The 26,215-nt window shown below is 38.4% G+C and overlaps 2 protein-coding genes across 3 annotated transcripts in view; one reads left to right on the top strand and one right to left on the bottom strand.

The window, feature by feature from the left end:
- Positions 1 to 26,215, bottom strand: part of LOC122790713 (receptor-interacting serine/threonine-protein kinase 2-like) — a 1,224,079-nt gene that overhangs the window by 899,899 nt on the left and 297,965 nt on the right. The gene's annotated exons all lie outside the window — the stretch shown is intronic.
- LOC122790712 (receptor-interacting serine/threonine-protein kinase 2-like) overlaps positions 7,415 to 26,215 on the top strand; it is a 652,068-nt gene continuing 633,267 nt past the window's right edge. The window contains exon 1 of the mRNA XM_044058268.1: positions 7,415 to 7,769. The gene's annotated coding sequence lies outside the window, so the exon portion shown is untranslated. The remainder of the gene's footprint in view (positions 7,770 to 26,215) is intronic.

Genomic DNA, 26,215 nt, shown 5'->3' with positions numbered 1-26,215 from the left:
ACTGTTGATTTATGCTTATTACTCAAAGTGCCTGTTGCTCTGTGTTTAAGTAGCAATACTTTAATGACCATCAGGTAAGCTTGGCTGAGATCGTAAGATGCAAGTAAGCTTTAATAAGGATACTGTTAAAGAATTGCCAACACTGAAAGCCTTTCTGTTGTTGCCATGTAGAGAATACTTAACTAGATAATGTATAAGCCTTGGGTATCGAAATGCATATGACAGTATTTGTAATAAAGGACAGGATTACATTATTTTAAGAAGCTCATTACACTTGGAGACTTCCAGTCATGTCTGCAGGCTTTACCCGTAAACTAAACAGAATGCCAATTGTGTGGTCCATAATCTGTACTGTAATCCTTTTAAGCAATGTATCTTGAGCTTATTTCTTGTTTGCTTTTCATTTTTTACTTTGATCATGTTTTCCCCATGAAACAAGTAGATAGTTGTCAGGCAGCATGTCTTTTTTTGGATAAGAAACATTTTTACAAGTGGGGGCATCAGAGATTTCTGCTTTCAGCATGTTACTTGGTACTTTAATAAAGCTGAAACATAAATTATAATTAGAACTGCAGTGCAAGAAGTGGTTTGAGTTGAGTGCTGCTTGTTTTTTTTATACTTGATTTAGACTGGCATTCCATTAATGTATTTAAAAAGTAATTTATTTTTTCATGCCTCACAACCTTTTTGTTTCCATCTAGATATTAAGTAAGCTGTCATGCAGCCAATGCATTGAAATATTTTTATTCTTCTACACTTCATTTTGTCTTGATTGGACTCTCATAATGACGGTTTGGCACCCAGGGCAGTGTATTTAGTTAGTTTTTGTAGTTTTGAGCATAGCTCCTCCCCTTTCTAGTTGGCCCCACCCCTTCACCCCCCCACACCCATTCAGCTGTCTCCTGCAGCCCCCCATTGATTTGAAGTCACCACCCACCACTGCATAGCAGTCCTTTTGGATGTTTCTACTGAGGGATACATCAAGAAAAGAAATGTAATTTTGGTCATAATTATAGGCAAATTTTAAAAAATCAACAGTACTGTTAATATAAAATAAAAATTCAAGAAGTTTCTCCTCTGATTGAACCCACAAAATAAAAATATCATCCAAAAACAGAGTGTAAAGCATCCAGCAATCCTTATATAAACTGTTCAAGATAAACATATCCTCCCATTCAGACATGACGAGGTTAGAAACATGGGTGCACAGGCTGCACCCATGGCTACACCTGTCACCTGCCTAAAAAACTGTCCCTCAAAATACAGAATTTTTTTTTTTTAACACAACTTCCATAAGTGTTGCTAAAGTAAATACTCTGCTGGCACTAACAAGTCCAGTCTTTAAAAGATGATTTTCAAACCAACTAAGTCCTATATTGTGACGGATAACAGTAAAGAAATTAGATAAATCAGTAGTGACAAGTAACATTCTAATTTGTACTCAACTTTACTCAGTAAATTCAAAAAGTGCCAAGAGTCCTTACAAATTTGATTAATATTATTCAAATATGGCTTAACTGTAGCATCCAGAAACTTAGTAATGAAATATGTTTTGGACCTCTTGGCGTCCACAATGGGTCTAAATGGGGGATGTTGAACTTTTTTACAATTTTGGTATGCCAAATATATTGGCCACTGTGACGCCAGTGCACTGTCCCAGTAATCAAGGAGCTTCAGTCCTCACCACTAACACCAGTGAGGGGCATTCACATTGGGAAGGATAACAAATACACACACAGTAAAGTACAATTTCCCTTAAGAGCATGCAGAGATCACAGTCAGTCGGGGGCTGGTTTCTCCCTTTCTCTCCAGATCCCCAGTAAGACTCCCCACTGACACAGCTATAGCATACAGATGTCAACTGAGTAGTCAAGCCAAAACCTCCAGTGCCTTCTCTGTTCAACCAATGCTTCATGTCCCTGCCAGTAGCTGACACACACACATACACACACACACTTTGAGATTTGGTTTATATACACACATACAAACACTCCTGGGGAAGGCTGGCAAAGGTTCTCCAACTATGCCCCCTCTTGCCAGGCTATAAGGCAGCAATCACTGCCACCAACTACTCTTATCAACTATTAAACAGGCCCTTACCAAAGGGTGTCCAATTATTACTGTGCAATATTATTATCCAATTAGTAAGTGTGATGAACAGTAAGACTTATTTGGCATTGCTTAGTACAGTATCAAAATATACATGCAATGTACTCTAGAGCTTAAATTATCTCTACACAAAACAGACACGGTTGAAAGGTTTAAAAATATTTAATAATAAATAATAGAAACACAAGACAAATCTTCTCAGTTCAACACAGTGCTAGTCAAGAGTTCAGAAATCACAGGAAAATGCTTAAAATGATATTATAGAATTGTCTGACATAAATATAGAAAACAGCCAGACTAAAGCTGACTAAATTCCTATAGCAATCACAGTTCTAAATAAACGTACATATAGAGCAAAGGTAGAGTACTAGTGAGTGGTCAGTTCTTCAGACAAAATCCAAAATGCTCTGATTCTCTCTCTCTGAGAAAGTCTTAAAATTAATATGTCACTGCTGACTCATTTTAGATTACATCATTCTTTTCTGGTTCCCAGGCTAACAGAAACTCAGAGTTTTAACATTTCTTTGATCTTGCACCTGGCTAGGAAACTACTGCAATAAAAGACATTATATAATTAAAATGTAGCAATTAACTCTGGTCTCAAAACAATAGAAGGAATTCCTCAGTCAAGACATTATGTCTCTGAGCCTTGAGATCAGTCATACAATGCTTGACTTATCAGCTTTCTTCCAGCATAGTGCACTGTGGTTACATTTTTGAAGTTCAACATTTAACACAGTTTTCTTACATTTAATAGGATAAGCCTGTGGAGTATATTCATATTTACAATGACAAAGAATTATCTACAAAGTTCTATCTAGCTAGGCTGGCAGCCTTTACATATCTTCACAGCCACCATGGGCTTATCAGTGACCATAATCTCATATTCGTGCTTTAAAATGGAGCCTTCCATCCAGAAATCGAACAACAATGCATCAGTCTTAGTGTATGCTTTATTTATCTCATTAACAAATGAAACCCGATAGTCATCACTTAGTAATAGAGCATTCATTGCTGTTACATATTCAGTTTTGTTCATTATAGCTAGCCCCCCTCCCTTGTCTGGCTTCATAATTCTAATTTACGTATCATTAGTAACATCATATAACAACTTGTTTTCAGAAACAGTTAAATTTGAAAACGGTGCTGTACATCTCTCTTTACAAACATCCCTAATATGAAGTTCACAAACATGCTCAAAATTAAGCAAACTTTGCTGCAAGGGCAGGTTAAACAGACTTGAACAGTGGACTAATATTATTCTGAGGCACATCATTGTTAAACAATAATGCCATGTTAAGTTTTCGAACGAACAGTTTTAGGTCAATAATAGCTGTGCAAATCTCTGCCCTTCTTATCAGCAAAAAAAGTAAAACCCTTTGATAAAACATCTGCATGAGCAGGTGTAAAGTTAGAAGAAGAGCAATTAAATATTTTAAAGTCATCGTGTGAGTTTGCTATTTTTTTTAAGTCATATTGTTCAGTATCTGAATATAATGGGGTCAATTCTATCTCTGTTGTTGCTGTTTCTTGTGATATATGTTTCATTGTTTTCTTTGGTTTCGCTTAACTTTTAAAGACCGGACTTGTTAGTGCCAGCAGAGTATTTACTTTAGCAACACTTATGGAAGTTGTGTTAAAAAAAATTTTTTTGTATTTTGAGGGACAATTGTTCAGGCAGGTGACAGGTGTAGCCATGGGGGCAGCATGTGCACCCATGTTTGTCAACCTTGTCATGTCTGAATTGGAGGATAGGTTTATCTTGAACAGTTTATATAAGGATTGCTGGATGCTTTACACTTGGTTTTTGGATGATATTTTTATTTTGTGGGCTCAATCAGAGGAGAAACCTCTTGAATTTTTGTCTTATATTAACAGTGCTGTTGATAGGGCAGCCACGGTGGTGCAGCAGTTAGCATTGCCGCCTCACAGCAAGAGGTTCTCTGGTTCAATCCTTGGCTTGGGTGCCTTCTGTGCGGAGTCTGCATGTCCTACCTGTGGTCACGTGGGTTTCCTCCAAGTGCTCTGGTTTCCTCCCACATCCCAAAGACATGCTGTAGGTGGATTGGACACTCTAAATTGGCCCTAGGCATGAGTGTGTGCATGTGTGTACCTTCTGTGGAAGGTTGGGCACTGGGCTGGCAACTCGACACTGTAAAACTCCACTGCCAATCATGAGTGGACAAATGATCTGCTGTGGCAACCCCTAACTGGGAAAAGCCGGAAGAAGAAGATTAACAGTGCTGTTGATTTTTTAAAATTCACCTATAATTATGACCAAAATCAAATTTCTTTTCTTGATGTATCCCCTCAGTAAAAACATCCAAAAGGGCTCCTAAGTTTCCAACATTCATCGGAAGCCCACATTTTCCAATAATTATTACATTATTCAAGCTGGCACCCCCCCCCATCACCAAAAATAGTTGGTGATTAAAGGCCAATTGGGTCAGCTTGCTCAGATTGTCTCAGAAACTGATACCTTTTTGTTGGTATCTGACAAACTGATAAATATGTTTTTAAGTAGGGGGTACCCATTGGGACTCTTACATGAAATAACGTTAGAAGTTATGACTAAAAGAAGTTCTGGTGTATATACTCCTATTTTATCTGTATGTCAGCCGGATACGGGTTTAACAACCATGTCTTCACAAGTAAATGATCAACTACCTATTATGATGAGACATTCATTCCCAGCTACCTACCACATAGTACTAACTTCTTGTAGCAACAACTGCTAATGGCTATGTACCTCAAAAACAGATTGTATCAGTTGTTCACTGATGAATCTCAACTACATTTGTAACCATGTTTAGTATATGTCACCATATTTTAAAATTGTACTATGTTCTACAGCTGTTTTACATCTATGCTTTATTCTTGTCTTACGTCCTCAGCTGGACTAATGTCTATATTTTAAATGCTATGTTTTTTAACTGTATAATGTAAGTAATACTTAATGTGGAGCTTTTCTCCCCGGGCCTCTGCTGAAAACGGACCTGTGTCCAGTCGGACTCTCCCGGTCAACAAATGTAAATAAATAATTCTTTTATTACTACCTACAATTTAGATAGTCACAAAATAGCTACAGTTCTTCATATAAATTAGCCATTGCTTATGCCCGACCCCCAACTGTTAAGAGAAATTTGGACCAAGACCTTTCACTGTATATCGTAAAGATAGGTCCTTTAAACAGCTCACTGAATTTACTGGTTCCCAAAGCCACTACAGTTAGAAGGGGACTTATAGGTGTGGCCATTGATCTCAATGTAGGTTTATCATAGAGAATGACAGTTTTGATATTAGGGAACAACATATAAAGTGGAAGGACATTTTTATTGTACCTCCACTCAGGCTGTTTATTTGGCTCAGTGTCAAGACTGCCAATCATATTACGTTGGAAAAACTTCTCATAGACTTAGAGATCGCATATACGAACATACCTTGGATATCAGGAAGCAAAAAACTACTAATGCCCTGTATAGGCATGTTAGAGCTAATCCTACACATAGGTTTGGTTTTCTTATCACACAGCAAGCTAAGAAGGACATACAAGGAAGAATTATAGATGAACATTTCTCACTACAAGAATTAAAATGGCAAATACACTTAAATGCTTTGCTATCACCTGGTTTATTTGATGGGTGCACTATTGCACCAGTCTTAATACTTACATTTTAAAATTACATATAATTCTTATTACATTTTTTATGTATCACATGATTTTGTAGTCGTGTATTTTTTACCTTAGTTTCCATTGGCTTATCTGAATATATAAGCAATTTTTATTAATTATGTTTGTTCTGATGAAGTTCCATTTGGAGCAAAAATGCTCAACCTGGTTGTTTTTATTGGCAATAAATTTAGTCTGAAGCTGTTTTGGTCTTTTCATCGCCTATTTTACTGAATGTTATAGTTGGATTGAGGGAATTAATGCACTAGATAAATAACATCATATACAGAGTGATTGAAAAACAAAATGTATACATGCATTATAAATACATGAAATCACTCCTAGCTTGACTGAATTGTGTTCCAAAAACAAGTGAGGAAACATTATATATGTGCATGTGTATCTCTTTAGAAGTACTTATGATCTAACAGCCTGTGCTGATCACTCATTTTTCAATAAAAAGTAATGCCAGTCTTTAGGGATTTGAGCTACTTACCCAATTAGGATGTGTATAAAGTGAATAAATCTGATTAATCTGCATTTATCTAGTAGCACAGACAATTATCTTAGAAATACTGTTAATAGTGAAGATATTTGTCTCATTTGTCTATTTCTTTCTAAATTATCACATCACAATTTGTACTGTTGTATGTAATTTTGGTTTGGCTGTAGCTGAAAAGGGTTCCTGGGCCAACACAGATGTCAAGTTAAAAAAGTAAGTAAAATAAAATAAAACTAAATAGAAGAAACATGCAGAACAAATCAAAAGCATTTAAATTTCTTAGACAAAAATATTGTCAACAATTTAGAACCTGTAACAGATAGATGAACATTATGTCAAGGCATTATAATGCTGGACAACAGTTTGATATTCAAAACAATTACATATTTTTTCAACAGGGGGATCCATCCATGTAGTAAGTTAATCTTAGTAGAAATTGCATTACACTGTGCAAACAAACCAACTAACGATCTATGTAAATCCGTATTACATTTGTCGACTTAAACTGTTTTCTTACTTGCCAGACAAATTTACGTTGAAGCTGCCTAAGCTTTTCATGTAAGAAGTAACTCTGTGCCTCATATGAAAGATTAGGGCACGAGTCATTAAATAGATAGCAGGCTGTAAAGTATATCACAAGTTTAATTAAAACCCTAAAATGCCCTAACAGAATTATGGCACCCATAGACAAATGCATAAAATATTTTCAGTCACCACTTAAGCAAAGTTAATCAGCGACTGTCCCTCAGAGCTTACAACTCATTGCATACCTCTCTCGAGTGTCCCTGATTTTGACTCAAATTTTAGCTCTGTCCCTCTTAATCCCTCCTAAAACCGGTGACTTTTGGAGGCAAGTTGGTGAATTACACTTACAATAATTGAGTTGTATACTTCTTTTTAGAAAATGTATAGTAATTCATACGCTGTGATTCTCTGAATGTAATAGCACTAACATTTTAAAAGTGTCCCTGATTTCTTCTGGCTTTGTCCCTGACTGATTGAAAGCTAAGCTCATTAGTATATAAATAATTATTGAAACCTAACATGACCTTTAGCTACGGTCACATGATACCCTACGTTGCCCCCGGGCCCCTCTACTTAATGAAGGAATGACTAGCTACCACAACACCTTCATAAACAGGAAATACAAGAACTTTGTTACAAACGGAAAGACAAGTGAACTTCCAGTTTTCTAGTAATGTTGAAATCATACTGACTTAAGTCTACCCGCACCACTTAGCAACGCTACCTAAGTGGTTAACACACTATAGCTGTACCCCTCGGACACAAAATTTACTGCTGGTGCCCTAGTTTTAAATAATATACAGCATGAGAGGCTTCCTCCGGCTGTTATAACACGATGCAACAAAAAGTGAAACTTTGCAGCCATCTGCGGAAACGCCCTTGAACTGCCAGCGCCACAGAATGGGCAGCGCCTGAGTGGGAGATCGAAACTCCGCTACTGCCAAAGGAATCGGTAAAAGCCCGGTGAGTTCTTTGAAAAGTGGGGGATGTGTGGCTGACAGTCAGGTAGCAAAAGACAGTGGCTTTACAGAAACAGCAGTTATGAGATGTGCAACTCCCTTGGCCAACGCAACAAAGAAACTGCAGGAGGACCTCTAAGGGGAAGTCATCAAGTAGAAGCATGCGCACTGGATAGATTGCAGTTACCCCTATCTGTAGGGCTTGTAAACGTTGTAGGGATTCCCTATCCCACTGTTCATGTTTCCCCTTTTCGCGTGAATAAGATGTCCGTTTACATCACACGAGGTGCTGTGATGTAACCCGTGGCCTGCCATTTGGGTTGACATCCTTTCAAGCGGTCATTTTTTTCGTTTGTTTTCCAAAGTAAATTTTCACTTTTATGGAATTTGAGTTGTTTCCGTTGATTCATATCAGATTAAGGCGTCAGGTGTAAAATAATTGTTTTTAATGCGACTGTTAGTGGAAACTTAGAATCTTTTTGTACTAATGTCTTAATTGCAATATTTCACTTTTTTTGCCCAAGTAGGGATTGTACTGTAAAACATACCTCTCAAGTGTACCTCATTTGGAGTCTTAAAAAGTTTATGTTCCTCGAAGTTCCACATTGAAAGGGTCTGTAATACATTCAGTGTTAGGATTTTTTTAAGTGAAATACATGGTAAATAGAAATAAATCATATTAATTAATTAAAAGAACTTCTTTATAAGTAAAACCAGCATATTTTAACCATTCTATGACCTTCTTAGCTGAAGCTGTTAATAAGCCATTAGTACGTGTTCCACATTTTGCCCATTTGTTCCACATTATGAGGGTTAGTGTTCCTCATTTTGGAGATGGAAGGTTGAGAGCTATGCTGTGAAAATAGGAACAAGTGGTTATCCCGTCAGAGAAGAGTAGACTGCAAGATGTGCAAAATTTAAGGGGTGGGGGTGAATGTATTAGCAGTGTTAGCTAAGGACTGCTAAAACCTGTTGGCTGCCAGAAAGGCAGAGTAACTGAATAATCTCTCTAGTATAGTGCAGCTTTAACTGAAGTGATATGCAGTCTCCTCTGCTTCTACAAGTAGCTCCCAACTGCTCTGCTTTGGGAGCAGGACAAAGGCCCAAAATTCAGAAGCAATTTGTAAATTTTAATTTAATCAACTGAAAAAAGGTTTTGCAACAAGATGTATTTTTTTGAAAAATAAGAAGCATGAAACTCTACTGTCTGGCATTACTGACTGTCCTGTAATCCTCAGTGATTTATCAGAAAATCAAAGTTTTTTGAGGGCCCGAGCAAAACCACGAGGTAATATCAAGTACAGTGGATATAAAAAGTGTACACACCCTTTTTGTGATATAAAAAAATGAGACTGCAATAAATCATTTCAAAACTTTTCCCACCTTTAATGTGACCTATAACCTGTACAATTCAATTGAAAAACAAATCTGTTAAGGGAAAAAAAAAAATGTGCAATAACATGGTTGCATGAGTGTGCACACCCTTAAACTAATACTTTGAAGCAAGTTTGGCTTTAATTACAACATTCAGTCTTCTTGGGTAAGAGTCTTATCAGCAATGCATGGCACATCTTGACTTGGCAATTTTTGCCCACTTCCTTGCAAAAGCGCACTGAATCTGTCATATTGCGGGAGTATCTCTTGTGCACAGCCCTCTTCAGGTCACCCCATGGATTTTTTATTGGATTTAGGTCTGGGCTCTGGCTGGGCCATTCCAAAACTTTAATTTTCTTCTGGTGAAGCCAATCTTTTGTTGATTTGGATGTATTCCTGGGGTCATTGTCGTGTTGAAAGGTGAAATTTCTCTTCAGCTTTTTAGCAGAAACCTGAAGGTTTTGGGCCAAAAGTGACTGGTATTTGGAACTGTTCATAATTCCCTCCACCTTGACTAAAGCCCCAGTTCCAGCTGAAAAAAACAAACCCCAAAGCATGATACTTCCACCACCATGCTTTAACGTGAGGATGGTGTTCTTTTGGTGATGTGAAGTGTTGTTTTTGCGCAAAACGTACCTTTTGGAATTGTGGCCAAAAAGTTCAGCCTTGGTCTCATCAGAACATAACACATTTTCCTACATACTTTTGGGAGACTTGATGTATTAGTTTTGCAGATTTTAGCCAGGCCTGGATGTTTTTCTGTGTAAGAAAAAGCTTCCGTCTTGCAACCCTACCCCATAGGCCAGACATATGGAAAATATGGGAGATTGTTGTCACATATATACAACCTGTACTTGCCAGAAATTCCTGCAGCTCCTTCAGTGTTGTTGTAGGTCTCTTGGCAGCCTCCCTGACCAGTTTTCATCAATTTTGGAGGGATAGGTTCATAGGTTTATACTAGGCTATTTGTCCTAGGGCATTTATAAGCCTAGCCCAAAGTTATGTGGCTTTCACCACCCCTTAAGTTTGAAAGGTACTATGCCCATTAGTTTACCGTGCCTCTGTCCAGCAGTGACACTTAGGTGATCCCCGGGGTAAACCTGCGATCTCCCATCCATTGATCAAGATTTCTCTTGAAAAGGGCCAGCGAGGTGCTCTGCCTCACATGTACCGGGATTTTGTTCCACAGCATAGGGAGTCTCTGGGTGATGAATCTGTCCCTCCAGCACGTCCTATTTATAATTGTGTTAAGGTTTAAGTCTCTTCCTCTTGTGTTTCTTATGGATTTAGATTTTTTGAGGTGGAGCATATCCATCAATTCCGGGTTAGACATGGCCTTGTACGTTAGGCACAGGTCACCTCTGAGCAGACGGTATGCGACTGAATAGAGCTGGAGTTCCTTCAGTCGGGCAGCATAAGACATATTTTTGAGACCCTTTATCCTTTTGGTGAGGAACTTTTGGGGCCTTTCCAATTGCTGCAGGTGTCAGGTAAGATACATTCCGAATGGGGCATTGTACTCAATCATTGGTCTGATGAGTGATGAGTACAGGGGAACAATGACCTCCCTTGATCTAGATGTGAATCCCTTCATGATCAGGTGGGCAATGTAGAAGGTTTTCCTAACTACCTTGGCAACGTGGGTGTCAAATGAAAGGTTACTGTCAACCTGGGTCCCCAGATCCCTGATAACCTCTTCTGTGCTTAGTGGATTGCCACCTATATAGTAGCTAGGGGTAAACTTGTTTTTCCTGAAGGGTATGACTATGCATTTTTTGGCGTTTAACTTTAGGCCATGGCTTTAGCACCAGTTATCCGTTTCTATGAGACCCTTCTGGAGGATATCTGTGTCTGATGTGTTTTCAACTATGGCGCCCAATTTGCAGTCATCTGCAAACTTTGTCAGCCATAATCCTCCTGTGTTTGCCTGTACTTCTGAAAAGTAGATGCCGAACAAGAGGGGGCCCAGGACTGAGCCTTGTGGGACACCACTTGTGACCGGCTTGGAGACTGACATGGCGCCAGCCACTCTGACCCTGTGGGTTCTGTCACTTAGCCAGTTTGCAACCCATCTTGTGACGTATGGGTTTACATTTAAGTTGGTGAGTTTTTCTATGATACCCGAGTGGGGTATTGTGTCGAAAGCTTTTGCAAGGTCAAGGTAAGCTGTGTGGACTGCCTTGCCCTCATCAATGGCCTTGGTGACTGTTTCAAAAAATCAACCAAGTTTAAAAGGCATGATCTGCCCTTGACAAAGCCAAACTGGGTTGGATCCAATGTCTGTAAGTCCCCTATGTCTTTATTTATGAGTTCCATTATGATCCTCTCCATAGCTTTGCAGACTAGGCTTGTCAAGCTGATGGGGCAGTAATTTCCAGGGTCAGTGGAGGCACCGCCTTTGTGAAGTGGGACCACAGTTGCCGTACGCCACTCCTTGGGTATGTATCCTGAGGTGAGGCTAAGATTAAACAGCTGCCCTAACAGCGGGTTTAATTCCTCATTGAGTTCGTGGAGCACACAACCGGGGACACCATCTGGTCCCATAGATGCTGTGTTGTTTGCCTTGGAGAGAGCAGTTTTCACCTGAGCATTTGAGATGTGTGGGAGGCTACAATCCGCTGGGATAGATATCTCTCCTTTTGGGGGGGAGTTGGGGGGGGGAATTAGCACTGAACCTGTCAGCCAGTATGTTGGCAATGTCTGTTGGTTCAGTGATTTTTACATCATTTTGAACTAATTCTGAGCATATCTGGGAGTTTCCTCCCAGGTTTCTAACATAGCTAAAAAAGGCCTTATGATTGTCTTTTGAGTCCTTAGTGACATTTCTTTCAAAATTTGCCTTGGATGATTTTATGAGCGATCGTAGTTTTTTACTTATAGTGATGAAGGGTGTCTTCCCTTTTAAGGATTTTGCTCTATCTTGTAGTAGCTTTCTCCTTTTATTGTAGAGCTTGTTAATGGCTGGGGTCCACCAGACTGGGTGCTTGCCTTTGGTGCAAAGAGTCTTTGTTTTGTTTGGGATTGCCTGATCCATGCAGTCCTGGAGGTGCTGATAGAAGGCATTTGTAAGTGATTCAGCTGTTTGGGTAATGGTTTCCGCTGGCTCTGGGGCCTTGAAGGAAACCACACCAGTCTTAAGGAGTGTGAAGTTGGCTTTTGAGAAGTTTTTCACTGTGGTCTTTTTTATCTGGGGTGGGGGCGGGATGTGGACTTCAGTGAGATTAGTTTATGATCTGATCTCACCAATGAGGGGTACACCTCTAGTGCTGAACATTATGTCCCCATGTTCGTGATGATGAGATCTAGTATGTTTTCTCCTCTTGTGGGGATGGTGACTAGTTGTTCCATGGCATTTGAGTTTATGAACTCTAGGAACCTTTGGGCTAGAGTGTTGGGGCTTGAGTAATGATCCCAGTCTATATTCGGGTAGTTGAAATCACCTAATATGATGGTGTTTGGAGATACATTTATCTCCTCGAGTGTTTTCAGGAAAGCTGTGTGAGGTTCCTGAGTTTGAGAGGGTGGCCTGTAACATGCTACAAATTGCAGAGCAGTCTTTCCTATGTCCAGTTCTTTGCAGCATCACTGTTGTCCCATATTTTCTCCAGTTTTTGATGACTGTCCTCTGTGTTCCATGGTATATCCAATTCTTTAGAAATTTTTTGTATCCTACTCCTGACTGATAACTTTCAACAATGAGATCCCTTTGGTGCTTTGTAAGCTCTTTGCAAACCATGTTTTTTGCTGTAGCAGGCAACTGAGTAAATGTCAGGAAAATCCTACTAGGACAGCTGAACTTTATTTGGGGTTAATCAGAGTCTCTTTAATTGATGGCAGGTGTGTACCCAAGAAGACTGAATGCTGTAGTTAACACAAAAGGTACTTCAACAAAGTATTTATTTAAGGGTGTGCACATGTATGCAACCAGCTTATTGTCCATTTTTTACTTTTTATATTTTTTTCCCCTAACGGATTTGTTTGTTTTTCAATTGAATTGTACAGGTAATTGGTCACATTAAAGGTGGGAAAAGGTTTGAAATGATTTATTGTGGTCTCATTTTTTATATCACAAAAACCTAGCATTTTAACAGGGGTGTGTACACTTTTTATATCCAATGTATGTCCCAGAAAATCAGAGACGGATGAAAAGATGTTCTCCAGAATTTTCTAGATTTTATTTTACATTTATGTGCAAGGGTCAGACAGTCCTGGAAACACAATTCACAGTTGGCCCAGTGTGACTTGTTGAACCAATCTTTGTTTATTCTGAAGAATAACATGTGAATATGCAGTGGTTTGCCTTCATAAGTTCGATGGTCACATCTTCGAGACTGCTACTGCAAACCGCAAAATTAGAAAATTGCAAAAACTGAAGTGCTGAATTACAAAACCTTGCCCCCTTTTTGACCCATGGTAGCACTCATTTCGGTGGTGGAGCTATCAGAAATGTCGAAAGTCAATATTTTTATGACATTTAGGGAAGTCGGCATGATGGAATTAGGCTAAATTGTTCACGTTTAAGCACATTCGGAAATGTGCTTTCAAACATGTGAAGGTATACCATGTGCAGTACTCCTTCCAAAAGGAAAGCTTGTGTACTTCTTCTCATTTACTGAAAATTGATAGTGTTATACTGAGGATACCATAACACTTGTACAGAACACTAGTGCTATACTGAGGATACCATAACACTTGTACAGAACACTAGTGCTATACTGAGGATACCATAACACTTGTACAGAACACTAGTGCTTTACTGAGGATACCATAACACTTGTACAGAACACTAGTGCTATACTGAGGATACCATAACACTTGTACAGAACACTAGTGCTTTACTGAGGATACCATAACACTTGTACAGAACACTAGTGCTATACTGAGGATACCATAACACTTGTACAGAACACTAGTGCTTTACTGAGGATACCATAACACTTGTACAGAACACTAGTGCTTTACTTGAGGATACCATAACACTTGTACCGAACTCTGGAAAACACTGCAGAGTTGTTCTCCTTGTAGACGTAAAATACATACAGACATGCTGTCTGAGAGAGAGAAGCAGACATATGAGTGCTCTTGGCTTTATCATATATAAAAAATGTCTAACCCAAAATAAAATCTGTTGAATTACTTAGTCAAGCATTTAACTAGTTGTACATACCCGAGTTAAAATCCTAAAATGAAGTTGTCTTTCATAGGATTTATGGTATTCATAGGAGTTTCAAGGCAAGGATTTTAGTCTTGTAATTATCAACACTTTTGACATACCCACCCTCAGGTTGAACCCCCTTTCTCAGCTCATTCCTGGGGTAACTTTGCAAATATCAATCCAGTCATCCAGGTTCTGTTTTAAAGGATGGTATTGTGTTGCACTGCTCAACTTGAAGGGGCAGATTATTCCAGAGAATGGGGCTGGGTCCTGACTAATGAATCTATCTGTCCATTATGCAGAGAAGGGGGCTGGGGCACGGAATAATGAATCTATGTGCCCATTATCCAGAGAAGGGGGCTAGGGCCTGACTAATGAATCTATCTGTCCATTATGCAGAGAAGGGGGCTGGGGCACTGAATAATGAATCTATGTGCCCATTATCCGGAGAAGGGGGCTAGGGCCTGACTAATGAATCTATCTGTCCATTATGCAGAGAAGGGGGCTGGGGCACTGAATAATGAATCTATGTGTCCATTATCCAGAGAAGGGGACTGGGGCCTGACTAATGAATCTATGTGTCCATTATCCAGAGAAGGGGGCTGGGGCCCTGACTAATGAATTTATCTGTCCATTATGCAGAGAAGGTGGCTAGGGCCTGACTAATGAATCTATCTGTCCATTATGCAGAGAAGGGGGCTGGGGCACTGAATAATGAATCTATGTGCCCATTATCCGGAGAAGGGGGCTAGGGCCTGACTAATGAATCTATCTGTCCATTATGCAGAGAAGGGGGCTGGGGCACTGAATAATGAATCTATGTGTCCATTATCCAGAGAAGGGGACTGGGGCCTGACTAATGAATCTATGTGTCCATTATCCAGAGAAGGGGACTGGGGCCTGACTAATGAATCTATGTGTCCATTATCCAGAGAAGGGGACTGGGGCCTGACTAATGAATCTATGTGTCCATTATCCAGAGAAGGGGACTGGGGCCTGACTAATGAATCTATGTGTCCATTATACAGAGAAGGTGGCTGGGTCACTGAATAATGAGTCTATGTGTCCATTATGCAGAGAAGGTGGCTGGGTCACTGAATAATGAATCTATTTGTCCATTATACAGAGAAGGGGGCTGGGGCCCTGACTAATGAATTTATCTGTCCATTATGCAGAGAAGGGGCTGGGGCCTGACTAATGAATCTTTCTGTCCATTATGCAGAGAAGGTGGCTGGGGTCTGACTAATGAATCTTTCTGTCCATTATACAGAGAAGGTGGCTGGGTCACTGAATAATGAGTCTATGTGTCCATTATGCAGAGAAGGGGGCTGGGGCCTGACTAATGAATCTATCTGTCCATTATACAGAGAAGGTGGCTGGGGCACTGAATAATGAATCTATGTGCCCATTATCCAGAGAAGGGGGCTAGGGCCTGACTAATGAATCTATCTGTCCATTATGCAGAGAAGGGGGCTGGGGCACTGAATAATGAATCTATGTGTCCATTATCCAGAGAAGGGGACTGGGGCCTGACTAATGAATCTATGTGTCCATTATCCAGAGAAGGGGACTGCGGCCTGACTAATGAATCTATGTGTCCATTATCCAGAGAAGGGGACTGGGGCCTGACTAATGAATCTATGTGTCCATTATCCAGAGAAGGTGACTGGGGCCTGACTAATGAATCTATGTGTCCATTATACAGAGAAGGTGGCCGGGTCACTGAATAATGAGTCTATGTGTCCATTATGCAGAGAAGGTGGCTGGGTCACTGAATAATGAATCTATTTGTCCATTATACAGAGAAGGGGGCTGGGGCCCTGACTAATGAATTTATCTGTCCATTATGCAGAGAAGGGGCTGGGGCCTGACTAATGAATCTTTCTGTCCATTATGCAGAGAAGGTGGCTGGGGTCTGACTAATGAATCTTTCTGTCCATTATGCAGAGAAGGTGGCTGGGGTCTGACTAATGAATCTTTCTGTCCATTATACAGAGAAGGTGGCTGGGTCACTGAATAATGAGTCTATGTGTCCATTATACAGAGAAGGTGGCTGGGGCACTGAGTAATGAATCTATTTGTCCATTATACAGAGAAGGGGCTGGGGTCTGACTAATGAATCTATGTGTCTGTTGTGTCCTATTCATCTGTTGGTGAGGATTTCAGTTCCTGGTTCTAGTGTTTGCTAACTATTAGGCTTGTTGAGATAACGGAGATCAAGGACAGCAAGGTTTCTAATGGTGTGGTAGGAGAGGCTTAAATTACATAAGATACTGAGCTATGGGAACGATCTTCTAACTTCTCTTAGTTCATGGTCTGCAAGCCAAAAATAATCTTAGTTAGAAACCTCTGCAGTTCTCTAGTTGTTTAATATGTCATGTGTGGTGTATTTCAAATGTACTCTACAGTTTTTCTAATCAGCACTGAATGTAAGGGAATGATGACATTTTTAAATCTGGACAATATACCATTGGCTACTAGTTGTGCTAAGTAGATGGAGTTTCTGAATACAATTGCTATGTGATAATCATAGGACAGGGAACTGTCAGCCAAGGTCCCCAACTACATTTCACTTAGTAGTGGTGTGTTGTCTGTACTGTATGTTGAGGGTAGGGGTGGTTTGCCAAGTTAAATGATGCTGTACATTTTCATGTTTTTATGTGAGCCCAGTTTCAGTAAACCAGGTATTAACTAGGGTAGGATCTTTCTGAAGGGCACAGATGTCAAATGGGTCATGATAGTAACACCCGGTATGTAGTCATCTGCAAACTTGGCTAACCAGTGGTCCTTGTTCTCACTTTTTGAAGATGACATAAGCAAATGCTATAAAGGATGAGCCCCAGTACAAAGCCTTGGGGGACTGTACTGGGCACATTCATATTCTCAGATGAGGCTCCTGCTACATGGATTATGTGGGTTCTGTCTTTTAGCTGGTTTGCTATCCATCATACCTTTTATGGATCTATATTTAAAACATTTAGTTTACTTTCGGTGCCCACTTGGGGTATGGTGTCAAATGTTTTGGGTAAGTTAAGGAATGCTGTGTGAACAGAATGACTACTATCAATATCCTGTGTGACCTTCCTGAAGAAGGTACAAAAACTGGAACTTAAACTGAGAACAACAGGCACAAATTTAGCGTAAACAACAATTTATTTTCCGCTTTCATCATTAGACTTCATCAGAAAACAATACATTCAATAAGCCAATAGAAAGTACATCTTAGTGGGATGACGATGTACTTTCTATTGACTTACAGATATTTTTAAACTGAAATTTTTTACTATTGAATGTATTGTTTTCTGATGAAGTCTAATGATGAAAGCAGAAAATAAATTGTTTACGCTAAATTTGTGCCTCTTGTTTTCAGTCTAAGTTCCAGTTTTTGTGGCTTGTTGTGATATTCTGGAAGTTTTAGTCTGTTTTTGTGGTTTCCTGAAGAAGGTAACTAGATTTAATAGGCATGATCACCCTTTAATGAAACTGAACTGTTCAGGGTGTAGCCTAATAAGATTTTTGATATTTTCTAACAGATCAGTTATGATAAGTTTCATAGCTTTGTGGATTAGGGTCATCAGGCTGATTGGTCTATAATTACTAGAGTCCATGGGGGAAGGATATCACCACTGTGGTACATCATCATTTGGAAAGAAATCCTGTGGCTAAGCTTAGATTAAAGAGAGAGGTTTGGTGAGAGCATGTTTAATGTAATTTATTATATATTCAGTTAGGTTGTCAGGTCCTGCGGGGGAAGCTTTTTTGTTCTTTGCACCTTCTGAACATGTTTCTTGGTGAATTTCATAGGGGTGCAAGGGATTTTGGGATATGTGGTACTTAGATATTTTGGGAGTGAAATTTGCAGTAAACTGTGTTAGTAAATTGGCACGATCTATTGGGTCAGAGTGGGTGGACCAGATTAGGATAAGTTCTAAATATTGCTGTGTATTGTTCCTTAGTTTCCTAACACAGCAAAAGTAGGATCTGTAGTTATCCTTAAGTTCAGAAGATAGCTTAAGTGCATGGGTTGTTTTATTACAGCTAATAGTATTTTTTTGTTGTTTCTTGATAATATTTTTATACTTTTCTTGTTGTAAGGAATTTTAGATCTGTTGTATAATTTTGAGGATTTTTTTCCTTTCTTGTTGCAAAGATTATTTATGTTGGTGGACCTCTGGGTGGTTTTGTTTTTGAATTTCTCATTGTTTTCACTTTGGTTGGGACTGTTAATCCTATACATTTGTCTAAGTGGGTGTATATCTCTTTTTTGAAGCTGTTTGCTGTGTTAGTGTTGAAGTTGGTGCTATCACAGGTGAATTTTGTGATTTTTGTCTCATATAATTGCACGAGGTTTGCTCTTTTGAGGTCCTTAAATTCAAAGATGTTTCTGGGCTTTGAAGATTTTTTTCAAGGCAATGACACAAATTTATGGTCTGACCTAACTGGTGACGAAGAGACGAGGGGAATAGTACATTTAGAGGCTATATTTGTGAGGACCGGATCCATAATATTGTGTCCTCTGGTGACCTTGTTAATTATCTCTTCAGTGGGAATTTTTGTTTATTAAGTTCAAGAACTTTTGTGCGTACCTACTTATTACTTGTGGGGTAGTTAAAGTTTTCCAAAGTAATATAATTCTTGTTAATAGGGAGTTCTTCCTAGTTCCAGGAATCTAACATGATTGGCTGGGGCCATGTAGGGAGTGTCCCATAACAAGGTATATATTGTTAATCTTATTTATGATGATCTGGAGTCCTATAAATTGTGTTTGCGGGTGTTTGGAAATCTTTCTGGAAGTGATATGATTCTTGACAAGTATGGAGACACCACTACAGTTAGTATCAAGCCTGAAGGCATGGTAAGTAAAAGGGGTTGGGAGGGTGGCCTAATGGTTAAGGTGTTTGCCTTACAAGCACAAGGTGCAGGGTTTTTGGTTGGGAGGGTGGCCTAATGGTTAAGGTGTTTGCTTTACAAACACAAGGTGCAGGGTTTGAGTCTCACAAAGGATAATTGGCTAAGCTTAAAATGGCTTGCAAGGGCAGTTAGCTTAGTACTAATCTATAAGTATTTATTTATTTAATCTATATTTAAAGTAAAAAACTTGGCTAGGGAGAAAGTGCTTTCTTTATTTTTATACAAGTAGTACATAAATATGGATGTTTCAAATGCAAGAGAGTCTGACAGTTAAGCAATTTATTTAACACTTCAGGCACTTGAAGTCAGTTATCATTTCTTTGTATCTAGTTGTCATTCTTGGTGAAGGCAGGATCCCACTCAGGGCTAGAGACTTTCCATGAATCTGACAAATGCAGGTAAGTTCCAACATATCTCTGTACATGTTCCTCAGGGTTTTGCATCCTAGGCCATTCAATCCTACATGGACCACCACCATGTTGTAGTCATTTTGCCCTGGGAAAGGGTCTTAGGGCCCTTATAACATTAGAGAGTCTGGCACCTGGACAGCAACTGACTGGTAACACTATCCTTGTCCAGTTGTGTGACTGGAGAATCTGTATGCTGAGTCATCAATCGCTAAGGCATTTTTGTCAGTAAGGTGTTTAGGAGTACAAGACTGGGAGTGATCTGACTCTTGATGACTTAGTGCTGTTCGTGTGCATGAAGGAAACAAGTTGGAGAACTTCCAGGAGACCTATTCTTACTAGTTCTTGGAGGCTGTGGTATCGATTTTTTTAATGGGATCAGTATATACCATTTTAATATGATTTTGTTGAGAATGTGGTGAAGGTGTGAGTTTCTGTATGATGCTTACTGTACATGGTATTGGGTGAGAGGGGTGTAAAGTGTCACAGAGTTGTTTGTGTTAAGTAGGGGGTTGTTATCTGTGAACACATGGCAATTCCTACTCTGCCTTCAAATATTAGATGAACACATGCACAGGTAAGATAAAAGTGACTTTAGCTTAATTTAATTTAAATTTAGGAAAAATCACAGGTTAAATTATTTTAGGGTCTACGGTTAATTCTAGTTTGTGGTAAAGTACTTAGCTAAGCTATTTGAAGGAGTATGTTGTTTTGTGGAGGAAATACGCTGAAATGTCTGTTTGTAGTTAATTGAAAAAAGAGAGCAATTGGGGAGCTTGAGAGCTAGAGATGATGGCAGATCAGTTAAATAAAATTGGCTACCCAGGTTCCAACATTAGTCTGAGCAAATGACCATCACTTATTGATGGATAGAGTAGTGATACAGTTTGACAAAGGGGAGTGGCTAATCTCAGTTTGTAGTGGAGCAGTAGCACAAGGTATCAAATACATGCTGCACAAGGTATTAAATATCAACACGTCACAGTTTAGAGGAACACAGTACTGGATAAAGGGTTCAAACTCAAAAACATCTTTGGTAAATTGTATAGAGTGAGCAGTCAGCTCAAATCATTTGTGCCTATATAGTTTACATTACTACCCTACTAAGTGCAGCCCTGCCACATTTAAAATAAGTACCAAGGATTCAGAAAGCTCAACAGCCAGTGGCAATTACATTTATAAAATGATTAGAAGAAATCACAACTATTTAACCATCCTGACTTTCTTTTCACTCACCTAGGGGGACAGGATTTGCCTTTAACAGCTACAGTGGATATAAAAAGTGTACACACCCCTGTTAAAATGCCACGTTTTTGTGATATAAAAAATGAGACGACACTAAATAATTTAAAAACTTTTCCCACCTAACCTGTACAATTTAATTGAAAAACAAACAAATCTGTTAAAAATATAAATAATAAAAACATACAATAAGTTGGTTGTATAAGTGTGCACACCCATAAACTATTACTTTGTTGAAGCACCTTTTGATTTAATTACAGCATTCAGTCTTCTTGGGTAGGGGGTCTATCAGCATGGCACATCCTGACTTGGCAATATTTTCACTCTTCCTTGCAAAAGCGCTCCAAATCTGTCAGATTGTGAAGGCATCTCTTGTGCACAGCCCTCTTCAGGTTACCCCACAGATTTTTTATTGGATTTAGGTCTGGGCTCTGGATGAGCCATTCCAAAACTTTAATTTTCTTCTGGTGAAGCCATTCTTTTGTTGATTTGGTTGTATGCCTGGGGTCACTGTTGTGTGGTACCGTGAAATTCCTCTTCATCTTCAGCTTTCTAGCAGATGCCTGAAGGTTTTGGGCCAAAAGTGACTGGTATTTGGAACTGTTCATAATTCCCTGCACCTTGACTAAAGCCCCAGTACCAGCTGAGGAAAAGCAACCCCAAAGCATGATACTTCCACCACCATGCATTACCGTGGGGATGGTGTTCTTTTGGTGATGCGAAGTGTTGTTTTTGTGCTAAACGTACCTTTTGGAATTGTGACCCAAAAGCTCAACCTTGCTCTCTTCAGACCATAACATATTTTCCCACATGCATTTGGGAGACTTGATGTATTGTTTTGCAAATTTTAGCTAGGCCTGGATGTTCTTCTGTGTAAGAAAAGGCATCTGTCTTGCAACCCTACCTCATAGCCCAGACATATGGAGAATACTGGAGATTGTTGTCACATGTAGTACACATTCAGTACTTGCCAGAAATTCCTGCAGCTCCTTCAGTGTTGCTGTAGGTCTCTTGGCAGCCTCCCTGACCAGTTTTCATTTATTTTTGTATACATTTTGGAGGGACGTCCAGTTCTTTGCAACGTCATTGTTGTCATATTTTCTGCCCTTTTTGATGACTATCCAGTGCTGTGGAAATTTTTTATACCCTTCTGCTGACTGATACATTTCAACAATGGGATCCCTTTGATGCTTTGCAAGCTCTCTGCAAACCATGGGTTTTGCTGTAGCAGGCAACTGAGTAAATGTCAGGAAAATCTTACTAGGACAGCTGAACTTTATTTGGGGTTAATCAGAGTCTCTTTAATTGATGGCTGGCGTGTACCCAAGAAGACTGAAAGCTGTAATTAAATCAAAAGGTGCTTCAATAAAGTATTAGTTTAAGGGTGTACACACACATGCAACCAGCTTATTGTACGTTTTTTATTTTTTATATTTTCCCGTAACAGATTTGTTTGTTTTTCAGTTGAATTGTACAGGTTATAGGTCAAATTAAAGGTGGGAAAAGTTTTGAAATGATTTATTGTGGTCTCATTTTTTTATATCACAAAACCTGGCATTTTAACAGGGGTGTGTATACTTTTTATATCCACTGTAAGTTGCTTAGAAAAACAAAACGTACATCCTTGGAGACAAAGATGGCCGCCATTCTGTAGACACTGTACATCTACAGCTCTCCAGATACTCGGAATTAAAATCAACCCTGAGATAATACTACAAGATTTTTTGTATTAATCGTTGGATATAACTGTTCTACTACAGTCAAACATTGCCTGAGAGGTAAAAGAACAGAAGGAAACTAATTAAATTCACAGGATTAAAGCTGATTGTCTGCCAGACTCTGAAAAGAGTATTAAACAAAAGATCTGTCTGATTTCTGTTTCACGATGTCAAAAGAGGAAAAAAGCATGGAAACAACAACAACTAAAACCAAATTATCAGCACTGCAGTCACTGGAAAAAGATTCAACAATCAAAAGACAGAAAACTGTAAAACAACAGGAACTTTTGAAAGCTGGAATGACAAATAAACTGGATCAACTGGCTAACATGGAAGACATCAAAACTGCTTTGTTGCCCATACAAGAAGCTTTAAAAGAACTTTCAAACCAGGTACTTTCTTTTGGTGCCACATGCAGTCAAATTCTTGAAAGGATAGATAAATCAGAAGCTAGGATATCCGAAAATGAGGACAGAATAACATTGCTTACAAAAAAAACAGATATTCATGACCTGGACATTCAATCTATGCAAAACAAGATTCTGGACTTAGAGGCAAGATCCAGAAGGAACAACATAATTATAAGAGGAATTCCTGAAACTATTCAATATAATGACCTAATGTCTACCATTATACAAATACTGGAAATATTGTTCAAAAACTCTGATATGGCTAAGCAAATTGTTATAGAAAGAGCCCATAGAGCTCTCAGGGAAACACAAGCCTCAAATATTCCCAGACCGGTTTATGTCAAAATTCTTAATTACCAGGATGTAAATAAAATAATTCTAACTGTTAAAAAGAATGGAGGTTATGTGGCAAAATAATAGAGTTTCTATGGGTCAGGATTTACCATTGCAAATAAGACAAGCCAGACAAGCATTAGCTCCATACTGCAAGTTCCTTATTGAAAAAAATATTAAATTCCAGATGAAATACCCTAATACATTAATTTTTACAGTTGATGGATCCAAATATTTCATTTCTACAAAAAAAGAAGCAAAACTTACCTTTTTGAAGATTTTCAAATCCCTCCCAACTTCGGAAGCTTAACTGGAACATTCAGTCTGTTTACAGCAACGTGGATACTGGGATTCCATGCCTACTATACCTCGAGGCTCCAAAATCCTTTGTTTGTTCTTTCTTCTTTACCAGGCCCCTTGGTTAATAATTAACTAGTTTTTTTTTTCAGGTTCAGCTTGTTTACGATGATTCCACGAACTTGTACAGCTTCTATGAACTGTGATCCCTTGTGAGGCAACAGGAAGTCCTTTAGATGCTGCTGAGGGACCGTTTTTGTCGTGGCACATCCGGAAGTCCGTCTGTGAAATGGTTCCCCCTTCGTGAATTCGAAAACAGGATTTCATGACCAGGAAGTAGATAGAGCTTTGTGGAAGCAGGGGAACCTACTGGGAATGAAAAACGAGGCGTTGTGGACTTTTAATGTGTGTTTCAACTTTTATTTCTGTAAAAGGGAATGTGACTTCATTCAGGTAGGATTTAAACTGAATATTAAGGTAGTGGTTAAAATGTGTCATTTAACTAACATGGTAGAAGTAACATAAAGTTATCATAGTTATTTTACTTTCCTAGGTAGTTTGCCTGAATGTGGATGTGCCAATAATATTGTACTGTACTGCAATATTTATTCTCCTGCTTTTAGATTGTGTTTTAATACTGTAAATATTTAGATACAAAGGGGTTTTAATACGGGGATAGTAAGTAAATTAAAAGCACACAATATATCCTGGTATTCCTAGGGAAATGGAAACTTATTTTTCTGATGTGGTTCTGAATGTTTTGTGAACTGTGCTATTTAGATATTGTGTATATATTTAAATATAGTATCTGCTAACAATAGTTAATGTTATTTGTATTCACCAATGCTGCTGTCATCACAATGTTAAATAAATTAGATTAGATAAACAATGTCAAATTTAATGCTTTAAATATAAATTAAAGATATAGTGTATTATCTTGAAGTTAATAACATTACTGTTTAATAGGAGAACTGTCATTTATCTGCTTAGGTTAGATTTAAATAAGATAATTAGATATTCTAGGATAATATAACCAAATTATAGAACTAATAATATATGTGAACTATTGGAGAGGTAGAATAGTAATTTTGCATGTAAGGAATATCATTTGTGTTAACTAAATAATGTGATCAAGAGCTGTAGATAGATACCAGTGTTTAGTAGGGAATGTTTTGGTTAGGTTTTGTAGAGTTAGATGTAGTTATTATAGGTTTCTTGCATGTTTTTAGTGTGTTATTTTGTAAGATAAAGAACAAATATTTAGTAATGATGTGTACCAATAGAAGTTTATACAGTGTAAAAAACCTATGTTTGTCCTGGTCCAGGGGAATAGTGGATAGGCACTGGTTAGGGATAGGATGTCAAGATTGCTTCCAGATATTACATAATGTGCTAATACATCTGAATCTAGTATCGTTTTGCAATTTTAAAATACACTTTAAAGTTTTAAAAATCTTAATATGTGGATAATAGACTCATGGAATGTTAAAGGCTTCCAGAACTTGAAAAAAAGGAAATTATTTTTTCATTTCCTCCTCCAGTCAAAAGCATGTTTTATTTTGTTACAAGAAACCCATTTGGCTAATGATCAATGGACTGCCTTTAAAAATAAGAAATGGATTAGAGAGGTGATAGCTTCGGAAGGGACAACTAATAGTGCAGGGGTGGCGATTATTATTAAAAGTCAGTACCAAGAGAAAATCCTAGATTTTAAAATGGACAAAGAGGGAAGATGGTGTTATGTGATTCTCGTATCCAAACTTTACGATAAACCGGTGATAATTCTTAACATATATTCCCCATGTATCAATCAACAAATTTTCATAACATCACTTTATTTTATCCTGAATCAATATAATAATTACTATATAATAATAGGAGGTGACTGGAATACATACCAAGACCCTAAATTAGATAAATCAAGCTCTCATAGGTCCTTTAATAACCAAGCAGTGATAGCATTACAGGAATTTAAAACAGATTTTAAATTATATGATCCATTTAAATATAATAAGAATCACATGAACGTTAATAACTTTACATTTTATTCAAGTGGTCACAAAATGTGGTCCAGGATCGACTTTTTTCTAATTTCAGACGCACTAATGTTTTTTGATCCTTATATATACATACAAGCTCGACATTTGTCGGATCATTCTAGGATCACATTAACTTTTAGTAAGGACACTAGTCATAAGATACGCTTTAGAGGCTATAATTGGACATTAAATCCATATCTATTGCATAAAGAAGAGGTAATAAAAGAAGCTCAGGAGTTCTTTAATCAATTACTAGCTAATCTTTTGGAACACCGTCATCCGTCTGACATAGAATGGGCAACTACCAAAGCACAAATTAGAGGAATGTTTCTCCAAAAGGCTACTTATTATAAGAAATTACAAGTGAGAGACATACAAGAATTGGAAACTAAAATTAAATTACTGGATCAGGATCTAATTGGGAATTATAGTAAACAAACTGAAATGGAGTTATTAAAATGTCAGAAGGACCTTTTTTACTACAAAACAGTAAATTATCATTTTATGAGCAGAAAATGCTCGTAAAATACACCAATCACATACAGACCCCCTCAAAAGCACTAG

The sequence above is a fragment of the Protopterus annectens genome, chromosome 16.part0, assembly GCF_019279795.1.
Source record: "Protopterus annectens isolate FY-2018-M chromosome 16.part0, PAN1.0, whole genome shotgun sequence".
Taxonomy (NCBI): domain Eukaryota; kingdom Metazoa; phylum Chordata; order Ceratodontiformes; family Protopteridae; genus Protopterus; species Protopterus annectens.
The sequence above is the reverse complement of the archived record's forward strand: the minus strand, read 5'-3'. Positions and strand labels throughout refer to the sequence as shown.